Genomic DNA, 20,821 nt, shown 5'->3' on the forward strand with positions numbered 1-20,821 from the left:
TGAAAGTTCGTACTTAAGATTCAAGACTTTTTGTTTCCAAGTAAAGGCTTTAGTCTACATTTTACAAATCTGAAAATGAAAAAAAAACCCCACATTCTTCTATTAAAAATATCATGCATACATACAAATCAGTGGGTCTTCTTTTCATCTATCCTTTTTGCCTAATTATTCAACATACAATTTTCCCCTTGACGTTCCATGATCAAGATTACAGGTAGATAGCAACTTTGTTATGTGTTATGAACCAACATTTTATTGTGGTGCTATAAATGAATGCAATTTGATTTGATGACTATAGTCAAAGCAATTTAGATAGATTTCATCAGTGAAATGGGAGTCAGATATCTAGGTTGATGGCCAATCATTTCTTTTAAGCGAAATTTGAAGCATGAAGAAATACTATCATTGATAATTTAACCTCTCTTCTAAGGCAAGAACATACCCTTCCCAAGTTCTTGAGGCTGTCCAGGTTGGAGATGCTTTCTTACTGCTAAGGAATTAAAACTAAAACCCTGAAAGATTTTTACCCCCATGCGAGCAGAACAGGTAGCAATTTGGGTGCTAAACTTTAATATGCTGATCCAAATTGATCAAAGTACAACATAATTGAGTCAAGTCTCTAATCCAAACTGACTTTTGAAATTCAATAACATTTTATTGTATTCATTATCTCTTCATATCAGATTCAATGAGAATAATCCCTGCTCTTGAGAAGTTAATAGTCTATAAAAAAGAAAACATATACATATGTTTTATTGTGACTAAATTTATGCAGAATAAATATGAAATAAATAAAAATGAATAATAGAAGATAGTTAAGGATGGAGGACATCTTATTTATGTCAAAGCTATTGTTGGCACTTTAGAAAGGCATGGGGACCTTTGGGCTGTACTTTGACATGCACTGGAGAATCTGGATTAGCTCTTTGACTAACTGACTATGTAACAATGATTTAGATCAATTCAACAAGAATTAATCATTTATTATAACATCGATACTTTTGTACTGGGAGTACAAAAGTAAACATGAAAACAATTTTTGCTTTTATGGATCTTACATTCTACTAGGAGAGCTATTGGTTATGGTATTTTGAAGTTTACAAAGCACTTTTGATGCACTACTTTTGAGTCTTTAGATAATCTTTTGAGACAAAGATAAGAAAGGATTAAGGGACCTTTAGATGACAGAGTAGATAGGGTGCTGGCTGACCTGGAATCAGTAAGCTCTAAATTCAAATCTGATCTCCATCACCAGTTGTATAGTCCTGGGCAAATTGCTTAACCCTATTGGCCCCCAGTTTCCTCATCTTTAAAATGAACTGGAAAAGGAAATGTCAAACCACTTCAGTATCTTTTCCAAGGAAACCCTCAATAAGGTCATGAAGACTCAGACATGACTGAAAATGACTGAACAAGAAGATATAAGGATTGAGAGGCAGAATTTAAACCTAGAACCACCTTATACTAAGTGTAGTGTTCTATCTACTATGCAGTGTTGCCTTTTAAGTGTAATAATTTATATTTATATAGAATTTTCAAGTGCTTGATGTAGGATTAGGAGGATAAATTAAGGATAACCTATGAGATAAGGTGCTACTACTGTCTCTATTATATGTGTTAAGTCTGGAAGGGTTCAGTGATTTACCCAGTACTACATGGCTAGTAAGTGTCTCAGGTAGGATTCAAACCCAGGACTTCCTGATTCCAAGTCCGTCATGAATTCACCTATAGTACACTGTCAAGGGACTTAGTTATTTGGCTTTTCCCTTATCTGTAAAATGAAAGGGCAGGATTATTAATCAGTCAATCACTTAATTAACAATCACTTATTAGGCATCTATTATGTGCCAGGAGATATAAACACAATCATGAAGAGACATATATATGATTGTAGATTAAGAAACACACACATACATATATGTGTGTATTTATCCTCTCTCAGATACACATTTATATACATATATACACATATGTATGCAATATATATATATGTATATATACATATATATATATATACACACACACACACACACACACATATAAATTGCAAGGTGGGGAGAGACAATCATCCTACACAGCATTACATTTGCTATCTCCTGTTTTTTGCCTTGGCTACTATCCCAATGACTAGAATAATCTGTTTTTTAGAACCTTTAGCTTGCTTCAAAGCTCATCTCCATTGCCACCTTAAACTCAAAGTCTCTCCTGATCTTTCCATTTCCTAGCAACTCCCCACATCCTGCAATTATCTTGTATCAATTTTATAGATATTTTGTATGATAGGCACAGAATAGTGATTTTAAAGTTGGCCTCAGAGCCAGAAAAACCTGTGCTCCTGTTCCACCTCTGACATGTGTTGGCTGACAGATCTATGGTAAGTTCCTTACCTTTTCAGTATCCTAGTTGGTGAAGTCAGCCCAAGCATACCACTGAATTTAGGTAATGAATGCTTTACAACAAAGAGAAGAAAGCTTGATACTGAGGTGTACATATTGTGAGTCAGGGCTCTCTATGTACTTGCTGTTATGTGTCACAAGTTGGCTCAATATGTGGGTGATTTCAAGTTTGAGAATGGAGACAGGGAGCATACTTGGCTAGAATAGAAGACTAAGGGTTTGGGGGACAAATCAGAATTACAGACTTTGTCAGTGTGAAGAGACTTTAGCAGAAATATATTCCAATCCACATGAGAAAGAAACCTCCACTATTTCAGACTGAAGAAGGGACACCAATCTTTGTTTGAATACCTCCAAGGAAGGAAAATTATCAATTCCTAAGGCAACCCAAAGTAAATCACTTTTGGAAAGTTTCAGTTGTTAGGAAATTTTTCTTGACTTTAAGCTTTTATTTGATTAGATTCCTTGAGAGTAGGAACTGTTTATATTCATTATTTTATTTTTTTAATTTATTATATACTTATTGCCTTTATTTGTATCCCTAGAACTTAACACAGTGACTAGCATGTAGTGGAAGCTTAATAACTTTGATTTTTTTGAGTGGTGGTTCTCCATTTTCCTCTAGATTATCCCCTTGAGTCTCCTCCAGGTCTTTCTTACAATATTCCAGAAGTCTCTTCTCCTTTGGAGTTCACCCTAGTCTTTGACTTCACCGATTGGAAGTACTCTCTGCCCCTGGGATCGTTGCCATTCTTTTCAGAACTTTTTTTTTAAGGAGGATATCCAGGTTATCTATGTCTACATTTCTTTCTAGACTACTGTCCTGACTCTTCACCAGCACTTTATTTAAAAGACCCTGCACTGGAAACCTTTATCTCCCCTTCTCTCTTTACAACTTCCTTTAAAGTGTTGTCTTCTTCCTTTAGAATGTAAATTTCTTGAGGTCAGAGACTGTCTTTCTTTCTTTCTCCTGGTATTTGTATTCCCAGAATTTAGCACCATGAGTTTTGGTACTTAGTAGGCAGCATTTCACTTGCTATTGATTCTGTTCAGCTAGGGCCAAACAATAATGCTAATCCCACCATCAAATGACAGCTTTCCAAATACTTGAAGACAGAAATCTTGTCTCCCTTGTGTCTGCTTCTCCAAATTCTTTGTTTAGTGGTTACAGTTCTGCCTGACTCTATGTGACTCCATTTGGAGTTTTCTTGGCAAAGGTACTAGAGTGGTTTGCCATGAACTTTTCCATCTTGTTTTGCAAATGAGAAAACTGAGGCAAACAGGGTTAAGTGACCTGCCAGTAAGTGGATGAGACCAGATATGAGCTTAGGAAAAGAAATCTTCCTGACTCCAAGCACTCCATCTACTTCACCCATTTCCTTCAGACTGTCTTCATATTATTTGTAGTCCTCATTCTGCACCTAATAATAGGGTGGAAGAAGAACCTGAAAATCAAATTCTAATATATTCAAACTAATTGTTGTTTTCATTGTGTTTCGATTGCTGCCAATGCAGAATCACGCTGCCCACTTTGTAAAGAAAGCAGGCTTTTTTTCCTAATATTTTTATAACAAAGATAGACAGTCTGTCACAAGTTTCAAATATATTTGGACAACATGTTTTCAACTAACAGATAGATTGCCTAGGAGAAGACAGGCAAGAGATTAAGATTTACAAATATTCTTAATATTCAATAGAAAAAATGAATTTTGGATGCTTTGGATAGTATTAAAAAGTTCATTTTCTTTCTTCACTTTAGTTTTATGCTTTATGGTTGCAATTACACTCTCATCTACTTTTTAAATAGGTTTTTTATCTATGTCTCTAGTTCATGGTTTGTAATATCTTCTTAGCAGGTTCATAATAAGATAAAGCTAATAAAACCAAGGAAAGTCTGTGTGCTTAATGTGTAGAATACTGAGCCTGAGGCAGAAGTCTTGGATTTTCATTGTATTATTGTTGTGATATTTTAGAACTGTTTACTTGTTCTCTGCCTCTGTTTCTCCATTTGTCATATGGGGTTGCAGTACAAACTTTTAAAAATAATTTTCTCATAGATGATTTTGTCTAGGTTCCTTCATTATCATGTTGTGTTCTCTGACCTCATCCCTCAACTGAAATTGCTCTCTACAAAGTTATCCATGATCTCTTAATTGCCAAATCCTATTTTATTGCCTTTTCTGTCTTCATTCTATTTGATTTTTCTGCAGCATTTGCTACTTCATTAATTTTCCAGTGCTTTTCTGACATTACTCTCTCTCTCTCTCTCTCTCTCTCTCTCTCTCTCTCTCTCTCTCTCTCTCTCTCTCTCTCTCTCGATTCTCCCATTACTGTCCATACAACTCTTTTTCAGTCTCCTTTGCTAGACTATCATCTAAATCCCATCACCTAATTTAGGGTGTGCCCCAATGCCTCTTTTTTTCCTAGATATTGTCTTTTGGTGGCTTGATTGTTTTACATAGTTTCAGTGATTTCTATGCTGATAACTGTAGAACTCTATGTCCATCCCTAGTCTTTCATCATCAACTATATGGTAGACATTCAAACTTGGACATCTTAGCAGGTCAAAAACAAAGCTCATCTTTCTTCACAAACATTCTTTTCTGATGTTTTTCTCTCTTGTTGATGGCACTACCTTGATTCTATTCATCCAGGCACAGAATCTTGGCACCATTCTCAACTCCTCATTCTTGTTCACGCCACATGTCCAATCAATTGTCAAGTCAGCATCTCTCACATTCATTCCCTTCTCTCTATCCAGACAGTCAGTACTCTAGTTAAAGCTCTTATCCAACTATTACTATGCCTTTCTCTATTCTTTGTATTACATGGTTCTTAAGATATTCTGAACATGTTCATTCCCTATTCAATGAACACCCAGTAGTACCCCTTACATCTGGGATCCAAGACAAACTTATCTGTTTTTTACTTAAAATCTTTACTTTTTCAGGCTTATATACTCCTCTCTGTAATTCTGTAGTTCAGTCAAATTGTCCTTGCTGTTCCTGAATTGAAATCTGACCTCAGATACTTACTGTGTGTCCTTGGGCAAGTCATTTAAACCTTGATTGTCTTATATCTAGGATTGTCTCCAGTAGTCCTGATTCCATATCTGGCCATTGGACCCAGATGGTTCTACAGAAGAAAGTGATACTGGTGACTTAGCACAGCACCCCCTCATTCAAATCCATTTCATATGCATATCATGGCATCATTTCCCTGGTGTCATAGTTTTCTTTGAAAAACAAAGGACAAACAATACCAGTCATGTCTTATTCTTCGTGATTCTATTTGAGGGTTTTCTTGTAAAGATAATGGAGGGATTTGCCATTTCCTTCTCCAGCTCATTTTGTAGATGAGGAAATTGAGACCAACAAAGTTAAGTGACTTGTACAGGACCGCAGTTAATATTTGAGATCAAATGTGAACTGTTCCACTTAGCTGCCTAATTCTAACTTCCTTCAAAATTTAACCCTAGTGCCATCTACTTCAAAAAGTCTTTCTTGATTCCACTAATTATCAGTGCCTCCTTCCCACCCCAACTCACCCATCCCCATCTTACCTTCAACACAGGGAATTAAATTAACCCTGTGTTTATGTGTAACTATTTTGCATAGGCAACTAGGTAGACAGCATGCTTTGTCTGGTTTCAGGAAGAAATTACTTCAAATATGAACTTAAACACTTAAAATTTTGTGACCCTGGACAAGTTACTTAATTCTACGTCTGGTTCAGATTTCTCTGAATTATAAATTGTGATAGTGGTAGTAACTACATCCCAGAGTTGCTGTATCAAATGTGATAATAACCACAAACTATTTTTCACAGTGTCTGTCACATTGTAGGTGCTTTGTTATAGTTCACTCATTTATTCAACATACATTTATCAAGTACCTACTAAAAGAAAGGCATTGTCCTAAGAATGGGAGAAAGTAGTTAGAAGGAAAAAAGACTGAAGAATGTTCTGAAATAACTTATTTATAAAATTTTATTCCATTCTCTTCAGCTATGATTCTATGACATATCCAAGAATTTTTTTTTTTTAGGTTTTTGCAAGGCAAATGGGGTTAAGTGGCTTGCCCAAGGCCACACAGCTAGGTAATTATTAAGTGTCTGAGACCGGATCTGAACTCAGGTACTCCTGACTCCAGGGCCAGTGCTTTAACCACTGTGCCACCTAGCAGCCCCCATATCCAAGAATTTAAATAGATTATCAAAACCATTCCATGAATAGGACTCAAGGGAAAACTAGAGATGAACATAGATCTACAGTTATCAGTATAGAGCTAATCGAACCCATGTGAAACAATGAAATCCCTCAAAGAGAATAGAGAGAAAATAAGAGGATCTAGCCCAGATCCTTGGAGCCCACACCAAATTAGGTAATGGGATTTAGATGATGATCTAGCAAAGGAGGCTGATAAAGACAAGAATAGCTGTTAATGGGAGAACCAAGAGAGAACAATGTCAGAAAAGGCCAGAGAGGAGTGTTCAGAAGGAGAAAAGGTATACTTAATATTTGTTTTTGAATGTTTCCCTTCAAATATTGAGTGGTATAATTTATTAAAAATTTTACTATTGTTTTAGAAGTTATAACTCTTAATTGTAATATAGGCTGCTCTTACAGCCTCATTAATTCTAGCTGCCTAATTATCTTATGCATACAATTTTCCCCTATCTGATTCTATAGCAATGTCCAGACACATGATACTAACAGTCTGCCCCATGTCATCTTAGCCATTCTATTTGAAATGTTTTGACAATCTTTAACAAAATTATTGAATAACGCATAATTTGAAGGAGGGATAGTGACAGTGTTTGTGTGTGTGTGTGTGTGTGTGTGTGTGTGTGTGTGTGTGTGTGTGTGTATGAGGGGAGATTTTCTAATGAAGTATGAATTTCTCTTTTAGCTGCTTTGATCTGATACTGAGACAAGCTTGGAATCAACTTGAGGCATTCAGAAGTTAAAAGGAGTAAAATATTGAGCCAGACTTTTAAAAATTTTTTCAGAAAGAAAAACAGCAATTCAATCCAACATATCTTTATTGTGTCAGCTTTGGACAGATAATTGCACTAGGAATTTGGGAAGATACAAAGTTTAAATAAGATTGTATCCCTGCCCTTCTGAAGCTTCCAGTCTGGGAAGTCAGATTTACATATATTCATGTAAATAACATCAACACCAATGATGTTGTGTTCTGTATTTCATTCAAATTTGTTCTTAGATTCCTTTTCTGTAAAATGAGTAGATTGACTTAGATGACATCAAAGATTCCTTTTAACTTTAAATCTATAGTTCTATGAAGAACAATAAGCCAATGAAGCAAACAATCTATTTTGAGGCAACCCTAAGGTGAATGGATGATTCTAAATGTCTCTGATTTCTGCAAGGTAGCAAAGAATGGTACTTGTCTTGTATACTTATTCTACTTTTCGTCATGATTATTTGTGTTCATTTCTATCTAGAAAAAAGCTTCTTGTCAGGAGGGACTAGCCATTATTTATTGTTGTATTATCTTTAGCACTTAAAGGTACTCTGTGTGAATTAAGTGCTCAGTAAATGCTATTAGAATCAGGTAGGTGGCTAGGATAGTGTGCCATGTTTGGAGTTGAGAAAACTTCATTTTTGTGAATTCAAATTTGTCCTCAGACATCTTTTAGTTGCCCAGGGTTTTGCCCTGGGCAAATCACTTAACCCTGTTGGCCTCAGTTTCCTTTTCTGTAAAATGAACTAGAGAAAGAAATGGCAAGTCACTTCAGTGTCTTTGACAAGAAAACCTCACATGAGATCATGAGTAGGAGATGACTGAAAAATTTACCGAACAACCAACAAAAATGCTTTTTTTATATCAAATTTTTAAAACATTAAAATTAATTTTTATAGAGACCCAGACCATCCAAATTACTCTCTTATCCTCAAATTCCTTCTAAATTATAGAAAATAAATGTTATTAAGTAAAAAATAACTATTTTAGTTAACATGTTATTTCTACACTATAAATTAAATTTATGATATGGTCAAGTTATTTTTATTGTTCTTATTTATCAGTTAATTGTTAGAAAATGTATCTAAATTTTCCTTAAAATAAGATACAAGCTCTTTGAAGTCTTTTTTCTACATTCAGTGCCTGACCAAAAAAAAAATAATTAAAAGATGAAATGAACTCAGACACTATTTCATTCTCTCCAAAGGATTGAGACCTATCTCTTCTAGGTAGCTTTTAGTTTTTTTATTATTTTCCTGGAACTACCAATCAGGATGTTCCCATCACTGTGACACCCACATTTCCCCTTCCAGCTAGATGAACTCAATTACCTGCTCTCACCTGTGGGATCTGTATTTGCTTTTGACCTTATTTTGGCTTCAATCTTAGTAGGAAGTATGTAAAAAGTTCTTGATGAGGCTAGAACTTTATTCATTCCCTTTATCTGCTCTACCCAACTTGCTTTAACCCTTCCCTTCCTGGAAGCATCTTGGATCCTGACTACTTGGATTTTTGACCATTTACCTTGCCCTAAATGTTTCTGAATCTGTATTCCTTTGGACTGGATTTTTTCCTACCTTTTAACCTAATCCTAACCTTATGATTTGACTGAGTTTTGACATATATGTCCTCTGCATTCTATTTCTTTCCCTGTTGTTTTGACACGGCTTTCCATTGACCTTTTGATTTATAGAGTCTCTCATATTCATCAGTATATTGCTTGACCCACCACAGTTGACCAACAATGATGATGATGATGATGATGATGATGATTGTGGTGGTAGTGATAAAAAGTATTTTGCATATATTATCTCATTTGATGTGACTCACAATAATTTTAAGAGGTTATTATTACATTAATTTTACAGATGAGGAAACTGAGTAAGAGGTTAAGGGACTAGAACAGCCCTTTAAAAAAGGCTTTTCATTAGAAAAACATTGATTCAATCTAATATAATCTTGATTGTGTTTACCATGGACAGAGAATTGTGCTAGAAACTTGACATGATACAAATTTTAAATCCAAAGTGCAGAGTAGAAGACAAAGTTTAAATGTAATCTCAACTCTCCATTCATTCATTCACTCATCTAGGTGAGCTCACAACCTTCTTATATTATCAGTTTGGATTGGCTTCTCTGCCATGTCTTTTTCCAATTCAGATCTTCATACTTTTTCCTTGCATACTGGTTGCCCACAGTCTTGGCTTGTCATATTTATTCAATTCTAATATACTCAGCCATTACCTCTGCATGAACATTTTTACACATTCCTTATACATTTTATGTAATCTACTGGCTAATGATCATCATCTGTCAGCAAATTAGGAGACTCTGCCCACTGTTGACACTTGCATTCCCAATCTAATGTTATTTAACAGAGTTTAATGCCCTTAATATGGAGTCTTAGGCACATCAAGAGGGTATTTAAAAACAACAATTAGCCTTGGGAAGCAGAGAATGTAAACAAACTTACTTTATCACTTTGCCAAGCTAAATACATAGGATTTTCCCCAACATATCCTAATGATGCTAGCTATCAGTTAAATAAACAAAACATTGGACTGAAAAAGAAGTGTCAGCAAAAGATACAGTGTGAAATTTGATGACCCAGGGTAGACATTATCTAGTTGCTGGACTCTTCCTCTCTCAATAGATGTATGGGGTAAACTTGATTATTAAGTAAGGACTATACATTTTTGTTCTTTGTCTTATATACTATCATCCCCCAAACAATAAAGAATGCTATAATAAGCTATAAGATAAACATTGCTGGGGGCAGAGCCAAGATGGCAGCATGAAGGCAGCATTTCCCAGAAACTCCTTCCCTCCAAAACTCCAAAAGCTGGCAAATTATGATTCTAGCCAAAATTTAGAGGGGCAGAACCCACAGAAAGACTGAGTGATACAATCTTCCATTCCAAGACAACTTAGAAGTTCAGGGGGAAAGGTCTGTTCCACCAGACTAGGGGTTAGAAAAAAGCCCTGACTGCAGCGTAGAACAACCCAGCCCAGCCCAGGGATCAACAGGAACAGCTTGAAGGGGAGGTGAGAGAACTCTGCTGCACCAGAATAAGTGAAGAGTGAGGAGTGCTGGCCTCAGAGCAGCCCTGAGGTGAGAACTTGCAGCGGGAATTGGGGAAACCAGCCTGCATTTCCAGAGCACAGCCCACTGACAGTAAGGGGGTTGGGGGAGACTACAGAAATCTCTCTGCTCTCCCTGGGGCAGGACTCTGTTGTTCGCCCACTTTCAGATCCAGGTTGGCAGTTTGGGTTTCCATATTAAAATAGCAGAGCAGGGACCTTCCTCACAGCTCCAGAGCAGAGGGGAGCACCTGTAGTCATCTACATATCAAAGCACAGGCAAGAGAGCACAAGATCTTGGAGGAATAAAGGTCCCAGTGGGGTATTCCAAGTGAGTGGGAAACCAGTATTCAAGGAAAAAGTGTGAAGATCTGAACTGGAAAAAGACATGTCAGATAAGCCCATCCAAACTGATAATAACACTTGTAAGTGCTGTAAATTAGTCTTAGACTGAGGAAAATCAAACAAAAGAAAAGGAAGAATCTGACCATAGAAAATTACTTTGGTCCCATGGAAGATTGAGAAAAAGACAGATTCAAAGCTTCTATATTCAAAGCCTCTAATAGAAATAGAAAATGTTCTCAGGCTATGGATAAGCTCAAAAAGATTTTGAAAAGCAATTAAGGGAGGTGGAGGAAAAATTTGGAGAAGAAATGAGAGCAATGCAGATAAATCATGAAAACTAAATCAGCAGAAAGAAATAAAAAAATACTCAAGAAAATAATATGTTAAAAACTAGTTTAGGCCAAATGGAAAAAGCAAAACATAAGGCCAATGAGGAGAAGAATGCCTTAAAGAGCAGAATGGGCCAGCTGAAAAAGGAGATACAAAAGCTCTCTGAAGAAAATAACTCCTTCAAATGCAGAATGAAACTAAAGGAAAATGATGACTTTGCAAGAAAACAGGAAGAAATAAAACTCTTCCAAAAAAAGCCAAAAATTAGAAGAAAATGTGAAATATCTCATTGGAAAAACACCTGACCTTGAAAAAAGATCCAGAAGAAATAACTTTAAAATTATTGGGGTACCTGAAAGCCATGACCAGGAAAAGAGCCTAGACTTCATTTTTTCAAGAAACAATACAGCAAAATTGCCCTGAGATCCTAGAAGCAGAGGGTAAATAGAAATTGAAGGAATTCACTGGTCACCTTCTGAAAGAGATCCCAAAAGAAAAACAGGAATATTATAACCAAATTCTAAAACTCCAAAGTCAAAAAGAAAATACTAAATGCTGCCTGAAACAAATAATTCAACTACTGTGGCTCTATAGTCAGGATTTCACAGGATCTGGCAGCATCTAAATTAAGGGCTTGTAGGGATTAGAATATGATATTATGGAAGGCAAAAGATCTTGGTTTACAACCGAGAATCAACTACCCAACAAAAATGAAAATCGTCTTTCAGGGGATAAGATGGACTTTCAATGAAACAGGGGACTTTCAGACTTTCTTATTGAAACAACCAGACCTAAACAGGAAGTTTAATCTTCAAGTACAGGACTCTGGTTGAGGAACTTAATGATTTTGAACTGTTTGTTTTCCTGCATGGGAAGAAGATACTGATAACTCATATGAATTCTCTCATTTATAAGAGCTGTTAGAAGGATATATATGTATATATATATATATATATATATATATATATATATGGAGAGAGAGAGAGAGAGAGAGAGAGAGAGAGAGCGAGCACAGGAAGGAGCTGAATATAATGGTATAATATAGTAAAAAGATGTAGTCAATGAGTGATAAAGGAAAACATTGGGAGGAAGAGAAAGGAGAGGAAGAAGGGGCTAAGATATTTCACATAAGAGTCAAGAAAAGCTTTTTCAATGGAGTGGAATGGGGGAAGGCAAGAGGGAATGAGTTAACCTTCATTCTCATCAGAAATGACTCAGAGAGGAAATAACATATACACTTACTACAGTATAGAAATCTATCTTACCCTAGAGAAAAATGAGAAGAAAGGGATGGGATAAGGGGCAATGGGAGGAGGGAAGGGAAGGGGGGGGAATAGGTGATAAAAGAGAGGGAAGATTGAGGGAGAGGGTACTCAGATACAACATACTTTTGGACAGGGACAGGGCCAGGATGAAAGGAGAGAGAGAGAGAGAGAGAGAGAGAGAGAGAGAGAGAGAGAGAGAGAGAGAGAGAGAGAGAGAGAGAGAGAGAGAGAGAGAGAATAGAATAAATGATAGTGGGGAGGAATAGAGTGGAGGAAAATACAACTAGTAAATAGTAACTGTGGGAAAAATATTGAAGCAACTTCTCTGGTGGACTTATGATAAAGAAGGCAACTCACCCTAGAGACAAAGCCATTGGAATCTGAACACAGACTGAAGTACATATTTTTTTTTCTCTCACTGTTCTTGAGGTTTTTCATCTTCTTGGGTGTGGAGGGAGGGTTTATGTTTACTCTTTTTAAATTTTATTTATTATGAATTTTACAAACTTTCCCCTAATCTTCCTTCCTTCTCTTTCCCCTCCCCCAAGAAGGCAATTTTTTAGTTTTCATATGTTTCCATGGTATACACTGACCTAAGTTGAATGTGATGAGAGAGAAATCATGTCCTTAAGGAAGAAAAATAAAGTATAAGAGATAGCAGAATTACACAGTAAGATAACAGGTTTTCCCCCCTAAATTAAAGGTAATACTTTGGTCTTTTTTCAAATTCCAAAATTCTTTCTCTGGATACAGATAGTATTCTCCATCACAGATACCCCCAAATTGTCCTTGATTGTTTCACTGATGGAATGAGCAAGTCCATCAAGTTTGGTCATCACCCCCATGATGCTGTTAGGGTGTACAGTGTTTTTCTGGTTCTGCTTATCTTGCTTAGCATCAGTTCATTCAAATCCTTCCAGGCTTCCCTGAATTCCCATCCCTCCTGGTTTCTAATAGAACAGTAGTATTCCATGACATACATATATCAGTTTGTTAAGCCATTCCCTAATTAAAGGGCATTTACTTAATTTCCATTTCTTTGTCACCACAAACAGGGCCGCTGTGAATATTTTTGTACAAGTGATGTTTTTGCCCTTTTTCATAATCTCTTCAGGGTATTGACCCAGTAGTGGTATTGCTGTATCAAAGGGTATGCAAATTTATGTTGCCCTTTGGACACAATTCCAAATTTCTCTCCAGAACAGGTGGATGAGTTCACAGCTCCACCAACAATGTATTAGTGTCCCAGATCTCCCACATCCCTTCCAACATTGGTCATTGTCCTTTCTGGTCATGTTTGTCTGTCTGAGAGGTGTGAGGCAATACCTCAAGAGATGCTTTAATTTGCATTTCTCTAATAAATAATGATTTAGAGCAATTTTTCATATGACTCTGGATTGCTTTAATTCCCTCATCTGTAAATTTCCTTTGCAAATCCTTTGACCATTTGTCAATTGAGGAATGGCTTTTTTTAAAAAAAAATTGACTCAGTTCTCTGTATATCTTAGAAATGAGTCCTTTGTCAGAGATACTAGTTGTAAAAATTGTTCCCCAATTTAGTACATTTCTTTTGATCTTGGTTACAGTGGTTTTATTGGTGCAAAAGCTTTTTAATTTAATATAATCAAAATTATCTAGTTTGTTTTTAATGATGTTCTGCATTTCTTCCTTGGTCATAAGCTGTTTCCCTTTCCATAGATCTGACAGGTAAAATACTCCTTGATTTTCAAATTTGCTTATAATAGTGTTTTTTATGTCTAAATCCTGTATCCATTTGGATCTTGGTATAGGGTGTGAGGTCTAATCTAACTTCCAATTTTCCCAATAGTTTTTATCAGAGAGTGTTTATTCCAATAGCTGGACTCCTTGGGTTTATCAAACAGCAAATTACTATAATCATTTCCTGCTATTGTACTACTCTGTTTTCACTGATCTTCCACTCTATTTCTTAGCCAATACCAGAAAGTTTTGATGACTGATGCTTTATAATATATTTTTAGATCTGATAAGGCCAAGCCACCTTATTTTGCACTTTTTTTCATTGATTCCCTGGAAATTCTTGACTTTTAAATTTCTCCATATGAATTTACTTACTACTTTTTCTAACTCATTAAAGTAATTTTTTGGAATTTTGATTGGTAGGGCACTAAATAGGTAGTTTTGGTAGAATTGTCATTTTTATTATATTAGCTAAGCCTATGCATGAGCAGTTGATGTTTGACCAGTTATTTAAATCTGATTTTGTGTGAGAAGTGTTTTGTAATTGTTTTCAAAAAGTTTTTGAGTCTGCCTTGGCAGATAGACTCCCAGGTATTTTATATTGTCTGAGGTTACTTTGAATGGGATTTCTCTTTCTAGCTCTTTCTGCTGTACCTTTCTAGTCATATATAGAAATGTTGCAGATTTATGAAGGTTTCTTTTATATCCTGTGACTTTGCTAAAGTTGATAATTATTTCTAGTAGTTTTTTAAAATGATTTTTGGGATTCTTTAGGTATACTGTCATGTCATTGGCAAAGAATGAGAGTTTTTGTCTCTTCCTTCCCATTCTAATTCCTTCAATTTCTTTTTCTTCTTTTATTGCTGAAGCTAACATTTCTAATATGATATTGAATGGTAGTGCTGATAATGGGTATCCTTGCTTCACCCCTGATCTTATTGGGAATTCCTCTAGTCTCTCCTCATTAAATATAATGCTTGTTGATGGTTTCAGATAGATACTGTTTATTATACTAAGGAACAGTCCATTTATTCCTATACTTTCCAGGGTTTTTAGTAGGAATGGGTGCTGTATTTTGTCAAAAGCTTTTTCAGCATCTATTGATATGATCATATGATTTCTGATAGGTTTGTTATTGATATAATTAATTATAACAACAGTTTTCCTCATATTGAACCAATGCTGAATCCCTGGAATAAATTCTACTTGGTCATAGTATATTATACTAGTGATAACTTGCTGTAATTAATTTCCTAAGATTTTATTTAAGATTTTGGCTTCTATATTCATTAGGGAGATAGGTCTATAATTTCTTTCTCTGTTTTAACTCTTCCTGGTTTAGGTATCAACACCATATTAGTGTCATAGAAAGAGTTAGGCAGAATTCCATCTTCACCTATTTTCTCAAAGAGTTCATATAGAATTGGAATTAATTGTTCCTTAAATGTTTGATAGAATTCACTTGTGAATCCATCTGGCTCTCAAAATTTTTTCTTAGGGAGTTCAATAATGGCTTGTTGAATTTTTTTTCTGAGATAGGGTTGTTGAGGTTTTAATTTCCTTTTCATTTAACCTGGGCAACTTATATTTTTGTAAATATTCATTCATTTCAATTAGATTGTCAAATTTATTGGCATAGAATTGGGAAAAATATTTCTGAATTATTACTTTAATTTCCTCCTCATTGGTGGTGAGTTCACCTTTTTCATTTATGATACTAGTAATTTGGTTTTCTTCTTTTTTTTAAATCAAATTGACTAGAGTTTTATGAATTTTATTTTTTCATTAAATCAAGTCCTGGTTTTATTTATTAGTTAACAGTTTTCTTGCTTTCAATTTTATAAATTTCTCCTTTAATTTTTAGAATTTTTCATTTGGTATTAATTGGGGCTTTTAATTTGTTCTTCTTCTAATTTTTATTTGCATATTTAGTTCCTTGATTTCCTCTTTTTCAAATTTATTCATGTAAGCATTAAAAAATATAATATATCCTCTGATGGTTGACTTGAGTGAATCCTATAGGTTTTTGGTAGTTGTTTCATTATTGTCATTATCAGGGGTGGCTAGGTGGTACAGTGGATAGAGCACCAGCCCTGGAGTCAGGAGTACCTGAGTTCAAATCTGGCCTCAGATACTTAATAATTACCTAGCTATGTGACCTTGGGCAAAGCCACTTAACCCCATTGCCTTGCAAAAAACATTATTGTCATTATCTAGGATGAAATAATTAATTCTTTGTATAATTTGTTGTTTGATCCACTCATTTTTTAAAATGACGTTTTTTAGCTTCCAATTAGTTTTGGGTCTGTATCTCCCTGGTTCAGTATTGCATATAACTTTTGTTGCATTATGATCTGAGAAAGATTTATTCACTATTTCTGCAATTGATCATTAGGTTGTTATGCCCTACATGGTCAATTTTTGTGTAAGTGGCATGTACTGGAGAAAAAAAATTAAATTCCTTTCTATCCCCATTCAGTTTCTCCCATCAGTCTATCACATCTAGGTTTTCTAACAATCTATTTATCTCCTTTACTTCTTTCTTGTTTATTTTATGATTCAATTTATCTAAATCTGAAAGTGGGAGGTTGAGGTTTTCCACTAGTAGAGTTTTGCTGTCTATGTCTTCTTGTAATTCTTCAGCTTCTCCTATAAAAGTTTGGATGATATCCCATTGGGGGCATACATATTCAGTATTGAAATCACTTTATTGTCTATGGTACCTTTTAGGAGGATATAGTTTCCTTCCTCATCATTTTTAACAGTATCTATTTTTGCATCTGCTTTGTCTGATATAGGGATGGCTACCTGCTGTTTTCACTTCTGCTGAAGCAAAATATATTTTGCTCCAACCTTTTACCTTTACTCTATATGTATCTCTTTGCTTCAAATGAGTTTTTTGTAATCAGCATATTGTAGGATTCTGTTTTTTAATCCATGCTGCTATTCACTTACGTTTTAAGGGAGAATTCATTCTATTCACATTCAAAGTTATAATTATTAACTCTTTATTGGCCTCCATGCTATCTTCCCACTGATTTTTCTCTTTTTTCTTTTATCCATATTCCCTAGTATTTTGTTTCTAAATCTGCCCCCTTCAGTTTCTTTGCCCTCCTATATCAACCCCCTCCCCATTTTTTCCTCTTTACCTTTTCCCCCTTCTTCCATCCCTTACTTCTTTTTCTTCCCCTTCCTGTCCCCTCCCTCCGCTTTTCCCCTTTTATTACTTGAAAGGTAAGTTAAGTTTCTTAATTTAACTGAGTGCTTATGTAAGTTAACTTTAAGCCAAGTCTGATGAGAGGAAGATTTATATGGTTCTCAGTTCTTCCCTTCTTCCCCTGTATTACAATAGGTCTCTCATACCTCTTAATGTAATGAGATTTACCTCATTCAATCTCCTCCATTCTCCTGTTTCTTTACTGTCCCCCCCTTTTAAGGAGGTATTGTTTTTTATATTTTTATTTTTTCCTTTTTTTAGATTAAAGATTTTATTTATTTTGAGTTTTACAATTTTTCCTCTAATCTTACTTTCCTCCGCCCCCCACAGAAAGCAGTTTGTCAGTCTTTACATTATTTCCATGGTATACATTGATACAAAATGACTGTGATGAGAGAGAAATCATATCCTTAAGGAAGAAACAAAGTATAAGAAATAGCAAGATCAGACAATAAGATATCAGTTTTTTTTCCTAAATTTAAGGTAATAGTCCTTGGTCTTTGTTCAAAATCCATAGTTTCTGGATAGAGATGGTAGTCTCCATTGCAGAGAGCCCCAAATTGTCCCTGATTTTTGCACTGATGGAATGAGCGAGTCCATCAAGGTTGATCGTTGCCCCCATGTTGCTGTTATGGTATACAGTGTTTTTCTGGTTCTGCTCATCTCACTCAGCATCAGTTCATGCAAATCCCTCCAGGCTTCCCTGAATTCCCTTCTTTCCTGGTTTCTAATAGAACAATAGTGTTCCATGACATACATATATCACAATTTGCTAACCCATTCCCTAACTGAAGGACATTCACTTGATTTCCAATTCTTTGCCACCACAAATAGTGCTGCTATGAATATTTTTGTAAAAGTCATGTTTTTACCCCTTTTCATCATCTCTTCAGGGTATAGACTCAGTAGTGGTTTGGCTGGATCAAAAGTATGCACATTTTTGTTGCCCTTTGGGATGAGTTCACAGCTGCACCAACAGTGTAATAGTGTCCCAGATTTCCTACAACCCTTCCAACAATGATCATTATCCTTTCTAGTCATATTGGCCAGTCTGAGAGGTGTGAGGTGGTATGAGGTATTGTTTTTATATCATTCTATCTGAGTCACAGAAAAGTCATGAGTGTCCATCACTTCTGGCTAAATATATTCTCTCTAATAGAGTTACAATTCTCAAGAGCTATGAGAATCTTTCTCCCAGGAGGGGATATTGTCAGTTTCATCTTATTTTAATAGTAGGGTTTTTACCCCCTTTACCTCTGCTTTTTTTAAAAAAACCTTTTCATGTGTCTGTTGAGCCTCCCATTTGATGCCCATATTTTATATTAAGTTCCAGTATTTTCATCAGGAAATGTTGGAAGTCTTCCATTTTGTTAAATGTCCATCTTTTCCCCTGGAAGAGAAGGCTCAGATTTTCTGGGTAGTGGATTCTTGGCTGCATTCCAAGCTCCTTTGCTCTTCAGAATATCTCATTCCAGGTCCTTCTATCCCTTAATATTGATGCAGTCAGGTCCTGTGTAATCCTTACTGTGGCTCCTTGATATCTAAATTGTTTTTTTCTGGCTGCTTGCAGAATTTTCTCTTTTATCTCATAGTTCTGGAATTTGGCCACAACATTCCTTGGTATTTTCATTTTAGGATCTCTTTCTGTATGGGATTGATGTATTCTTTCAATAACAATTTTGCCCTCTTGGTTCCATGATATCACGGCAGTTTCCATCACTAAATCCTGTAATATTAAGTACAGGTTTTTTTTCTCTTCAATGTTTTCAGGAAGAGCTGTAATTCCCAGGTCATCCCTTCTTGATCGGTTCTTGATGTCAGTGGTTTTGCTGATGAGGTATTTTATATTTTCGCTTATTTTTTCTATTTTTGTTTTGTTTAACAGACTCTTGCTATCTCATGAAGTCATTAGTTTCCACAGACTCCATTTTTTTTTTAGAGAAGAATTTTCTTCATTTACCTTTTGCAGCTCCTTTTCCAATTAGTCAATTCTATTTTGGAAAGAGTTTTCCATTTGACCAATTGAGGCTTTGAGAGAATGATTTTCTTTTTGCATTTATCCAATTGTAGTTTCCAATGATTTCTTTTCTCGTTGCAAGGTTTTAATTGTCTCTCCCAAATTTTGCAGTTGATTTTTTTTTTTTAGGTTTTTTTACAAGGCAAATGGGGTTAAGTGGCTTGCCCAAGGCCACACAGTGGCTGAGTGTCTGAGTGTCTGAGACCGGATTTGAACTCAGGTACTCCTGACTCCAGGGCTGGTGCTTTATCCACTGTGCCACCTAGCCACCCTTTACAGTTGATTTTTAAACTCCTTCCTGATTTCTTCAAGGAAGTCTTTCTGTGCTGGAGACCAGATCATATTCTCCTCAGAGGTTCTAGGTCTCTCTGAGTTAGAGTCTTTTCCTTCCAGGAATTTTTCTATGTACCCTTCTTTACTCTGCCCTTTCTTCATTTTCCTAAGACCTTATGTTGGCAAGGGGCTGGTTCACAGAGGTTTGGTGTTGAGATCCCTAGAGGCTTTACTCACTGGGTTTAGCAACTCCAAGTGAGCTGGCCAGTAGGCTGTGTTGGCTGCTTTCTCTGCAGTGATTAATTTGAGGCCCTCTCCCTTAGCCATGCAGGGAGTGGATGAGTCCTTTTTTTAATGATGGGTTTTGCTCCAGGGCAAGGTAATTGCTCTCCCTATTCACAACTGAGGGAGGTCTGTTGCTCTTAGCCTGGGACAGAGGTGGGCTATAATTGTGCTTGTTCTGGGAATAGGCTTCAGCTGAAATGAAGTTATAGCTGCAGCTCTCCTGCACTGGAACTCACCCTCCAGCTCTGCAGGCAAGCTCCAGACTGTCAGTGCCACAACCAATGCCTCTGCTCCTTAGGTGGCCCATGCCCCTGTTGCCTATCAGGCTTACACCGCTTTCAGGCTTCCAGGCTCCACTGATCAGGCTAGTCAAGTTCTCTGACTCTGGCCTGCCCTGCCACTCAGGCTAGTGGAGTTCTCAGGCTCTGCCCCTGCCCCTGCCCTGTGCTCCCAGCAGAGTCTGCCCTCTGTGTCCGGATCACCCAGGATCCCGGAGGACAAATCTTGAGGTAGATCTTCTTTTCCTAGTTTCTCTTTCTGGGTTTTGTAGATCAGATTTCTGTTAAGAGGGTTGTTTCATATTATATATGAGGAAAGATCAGGAGATCAGCACTATGACTTTCTTCTCTCCACCATCTTGACCAGAAGTCCTATGTTTTCTCTTATAACAATATTTTTAATAATGTAAAATAAATAAAACAAAAAAAGATAAATATTTCTGGACAAAAGTAGGTCAGTAAATTTCAGAAATGGGGTAAAATAAAATTATTGTTTCAGAAGCAAAGTACAAAGTATTAAGGCAGTTTGAGAGTTCTGAAGAACTTGGTCAACCTTCAAATCCTCTACGATTGTTGATCCTCTCTGCTCAAGGAATAAGAAATGAGAAGCTAATCTTATTTAGACATACT

Source organism: Macrotis lagotis, chromosome X (assembly GCF_037893015.1).
Source record: "Macrotis lagotis isolate mMagLag1 chromosome X, bilby.v1.9.chrom.fasta, whole genome shotgun sequence".
NCBI lineage: Eukaryota > Metazoa > Chordata > Mammalia > Peramelemorphia > Peramelidae > Macrotis > Macrotis lagotis.